Raw genomic sequence first — 4,811 nt, forward strand, 5'->3', positions numbered from 1 at the left:
AGGGCAAGAAATAGATTTTGGAATAAATCAATCAAGACTCCCAAACACCTTAGAGAAACTCTGCACCAAGAAACATGGACAAGACTGTTCTTGCAGCACTGTTAGTAAAAACTGGAAACAACCAAAGTGTCCATCAGCAAGAGAATGGTTAAGTTAAAAATACTGCAGAATATTCACACAATGGAATATGACACAGCAGTGAGAATAAATTAACTACAGCTACCCACAACATTTAAAGCTAAAAAAATATAATGCTAAGAAGAAATTATAATTATAAAAATATAACACTAAATAAAAAAAATCAAGATACTATCTACAGCCACGCTACCCTGAACAAGCCTGATCCCATCTGATCTCGGAAGCTAAGCAGGGTCAGGCCTGGTTAGTACTTGGATGGGAGATCACCTAGGAAGACCAGGTGCTGTAGGTGTAAAAACTAAAAAGACAAAGGATTGTAAGCTGACAAAATCCTTGCAATCTGTGAGGTCAACCAAAGGTTGCCTCACCTCAAAGGAATAAATAAATAAATAAATAATCAAGATACCAGAAAAAAAAATGCTTCTGTATGATGTAATTTATCTAAAATCCAAAAATGTTAAACTAAACACCACATCGTTTCGTGATATATACCTGTGTTATAAAATTACAAAGAAAAGTAAGGAAATGATCGACATAAAATTTAGGATAGTGGTTCACTGTGGGAGAGATGGAGAAGCAGAAGAATAAAATTAAGGAGAAATTCAAAGGTAATTTCAACAGCATTTGTTATGTTTCATTATAAAGTTGAGTATCAGCACCATTTGGTATTCATTTTATTATAAAACTCATAACCTCTATACATGTTTGTGTGTATGCATATACATATATTTAGATATATATCATATTTTTTATAATTATTATTTTTTTAAAAAAACATGTCTTCTAGTTATACTTTAATTCTGTCTTTCTTTTAGGTGTTTCAAGGCCACTACAAAAAGAGAATTGCTCTTTTAGAATACAAGACACAAACAGGAGATTTTGTTCCAAGAACAGCAATCCTATTTGTAATATAGACAAAAATGTGTTTTGGAATGGCACTTTCTCTCGCAAGATGAGACATAGAAAAGCATGGATACATTTTGGAAGAGAAAGGAGAGAAGATCAATGCGAAAGCATTGCCAGAGAAGCCCACTGTGTGTTACGCCCTGCTTGAGACACCCAAAGAGCCTGCAATCCACTGTAGAAATGAGATGCAGTGCAAAACCATGTGACACGAGAGCCTGGAGAGTGAGTTCTGTAGCAAAGAGATGGGAAAGGTCAGGACTGACTGGGAAGGTGAAGGAAAGCTTCTCACAGGAGGGGAGACAGTCTGGACCTTGAAGTGAGATCCCTTCTTTTCCTGGTATCTGGGGTCCCCAATTCTGTTGATGATTTGAGCAGGCCAATTCATATCTGTATCTCAGGTTCTACACTATGAAAGGAGATAAAGCTCATCTGTTTTCAAGGGATGTTTAGGAGAAAATGTTTGGTGACATGCAAAATTAATAAAATCCTTTATTTATATGACTGAAAGAAATGACAACATCAACCAAACACCAATATCTTGTCCCTTTGTTCTCTAAATTCCTGGGAAGGCAGCGAAGCAATCCTAAGCTTTGCTAGAGAAGAGTGGCTTTTGCACAGTCTGAGGCATACTGCCGAGGCCTCCCATATTAGTCCCTTGCTTCTAGGATATTGATGGCAGAAGGATGTTAGAGAGAGTGCTTTTAGATCTGGATTTAAGAAATAGAAGAGAATCTCGTACATAGTAACTGATTAAATGCTGAATGAATGAATAAATGAATGAATGAATGATCTAGCTAGCAATACACACTATTAGATACGTCCTTTCATACAAATTGCATGGGATTTAATACACCCAGATATATTAAAGCCATAAGTAATGTCTAAGAACTTAACTGACATATTTAATAGTTCAACTTAAACATTTGCATAAAGTACAGTAAATGTTTATGTAACATTTCTTGAAAACACTATATTTAATGCCTCACAAGTTACATTAATGTTCTCCTATTTTTTTATTTGCCTAAGGCCATATTAATCTTTCAACAGCTAAACTTCAGGGATAATTCAGCCAAATATTCACCAAAACCGTTTTCTTTGTGCAATCTAAGGAGCCCTGAGAATCTGAGTCTTGGGGAAGGAATGCACCTCATGTGTTAGGCCACTTCTTTAGTGTCCCCAGTCACTTAGGGTTTGACACACTGAACCTATAGTGAAATGAAGCCTGAGCATTTCACTTCACTGAGATGGCAGATGGCTCAAGGACATAGACTTAATGAATGAATGAGCACAAAGGGACTGGAGTCAGAGAAGGTCAACATGAAGGCTTCCAGTAGCCCTGGCTGAAAACACTGAGCTCTTTCTCTTCTCTAGATCTGTACATCTACTTTATCACTCCACAGCTAATAATCAGATTTGTATCTGAAAAACGCAGGAAGGAAAATAAGTGATGCAAAGCCCTCCCCAACTCACTTGTTTACACCAAGTTCAGCCGAATTTGTGGCTGAGAACTGAAGTTGTACTTAAAGATTCTTAAGTCGGACAGTTCAGAAAGTAGCTTTTCTTTCCATGCCTTAATTGCTTAAGATTCCACTAAACACAGGCTTCTTGGGAGACTTACCTGAGTACAGATCCTTTACTGCAGGCCAGTAAAAAATAGTAATAATTTGTCTGTTTCTTCCTTCTCACCAGCCTTGCCAGTGGGCTATAGGAGCTTCGTATTCTAACTACAGTCTTTTTTACTGTGGTAAAAAATTATATATATATATATATATATATATATATATATATATATATATACACACACACACACATATATCATAGAATTTACCATTTTAATTATTTTAAGTATAAATGTATAATTCAGTGGCATTAATTACATTTACTATCTTGCACAACCATCACCACTATTTCCAAAACCCTTTCATTGCTCTAAAAAAAACTCTGTAACCATTAAGCAGTAACTCCCAACTTCTCCCTTCCCCTCAGCCTCTGGTAGGCGTTGCTCCACTTTCTGTCTCTATGAATTTGACTATTCTAAGTACCTCATATAAGCAGAATCATACAATACTAATTCTTTTGTGTCTAATTCACTTCACTTAGCATAATGTCTTCAAGGTTTATTCATGTTGTAGCATGTGTCAAAATTCTCTTCTTTTCTTAAGGTTAAATAATATTCCATTGTATGTATATACCACATTTTGTTTATTCCTGAATTAATTTATGGACATTTGGATTGTTCCCACCTTTTGGCTATTGTAAATACTGCTGTGAACACTGGTGTACAAATATCTGTTCAAACCCCTGCTTTTAGTTCTTTGGGGCATTTATTCAATTTTTTGTGTACACTTTTTAGAATTTCATTTTTACGTGTTTCTAATGTTTTTAGTATATGATTTTATAGTTTTTTGTTGTTTTTTTAGGTATTATTTCATATAATATGTATAAACATATACATACACATACATAACTATCACATCCTCCTGGTGTTGACATTTTCAAGTCCAGCAAAGTATAGAAAACTTACTTTCATTTAGGTTGCTTTACTTTCTCCATTTTTAAATATTAAGTATTCCCTCTACATATACAAAGCACCACATCGGATGGTGTTATAGCATATTTTATTGTGTTTACCTATATTTTTACCCATTCCATCATTTTTCTATCCTTTCTGAAGGTCCCAGCTTCCTTCTGTTACCATTTGTTGTGTGTGTAGAACTTTTTTAAAAAAGTAGGTTGGCTAGCAACAAATTCGTTTTGGCTTTCCTTTGTTTAAGAATGTCTTTATTTCCCTTTCATTCTTAAAGGATAATCTGTCCACATATAGGATCTGGGGTTGGCAATTCTTTTCTCTCAGCACCTGAAAAATGTTGTGCCACTTGCCACTGGATCTTCCGGTTTCAGATGAGAAATCTGCTGTCATTTAAATTGCTGTTCTTTTATAGGTAATGTGTTGCTTCTCTTAGGCTATTTTAAAGATCTTTTTCTTTTTTAATTTCCAGAAATTGCTAGATTTGATCTTGCCATTTGTGACAATATGGTTGAATCTAGAGGGTATTATGCTAAGTGAAATAAGTCAGACAGAGAAAGACAGGTAACCATATGATTTCACTTATATGTGGAATCTCAAAAAGCAGAACAAACAAGCAAATAAAACAAAACAGAAACAGATTCATAGATACATAGAACAAACTGTTGGTTGCCAGAGGGGAGGGGTTGGGGGAATGAGTGAAAAGGGAGTAAGAAATGCAAACCTCCAGATATAAAAAAATAATGATAAGTCATGGGGACGTAACATACAGCATAGGAAAGATCATCAATATTATCACAATAACTTTGTATGGTGACAGGTGGTTACTAGACCTATTGTAGTAATCACAGCATTGTACACCTGAAACTAATATATTGTATGTTAACTATACTTTAATAATTTTTTTAAGTTGGTAGATTTCAGAAGTTGGTGTAGATTTCCTTGTGTGTTCTGTTTGGGGTTCACTCACTTCTTGAATATGTAAGTTTTAGTCATTTACTAAATTAGAAAGTTTTCAGCCATTTTTTCTTCAAATACTCTTTCAGCACTATCGAGTTGCTCCTCCTCTTCTGGGACCCTGATAAACAAACACTAGCTCTTTTGTTAGTGTCGCACAGATCACTAGGGTTCTGTTCATTTCTTTTCAATTTTTTTATGTGTTCAGATTGAGTAAATTCTATCATTCTGTCTTCAAGTTCACTGATTCTATTCTAGGTTATCACCATCTCACTATTGGGTC

The 4,811-nt window shown here is 35.0% G+C and overlaps 1 non-coding gene across 1 annotated transcript; it reads left to right on the forward strand.

The window, feature by feature from the left end:
- Nucleotides 1–311: 311 nt before the first annotated feature.
- Nucleotides 312–430, forward strand: LOC118602578. The gene has a single exon (XR_004950731.1). It is a non-coding gene; the product is annotated as a 5S ribosomal RNA (ribosomal RNA).
- The last annotated feature ends 4,381 nt before the right edge of the window (nucleotides 431–4,811 follow it).

The sequence above is a fragment of the Rousettus aegyptiacus genome, unplaced genomic scaffold, assembly GCF_014176215.1.
Source record: "Rousettus aegyptiacus isolate mRouAeg1 unplaced genomic scaffold, mRouAeg1.p scaffold_m13_p_4, whole genome shotgun sequence".
Taxonomy (NCBI): Eukaryota; Metazoa; Chordata; class Mammalia; order Chiroptera; family Pteropodidae; genus Rousettus; species Rousettus aegyptiacus.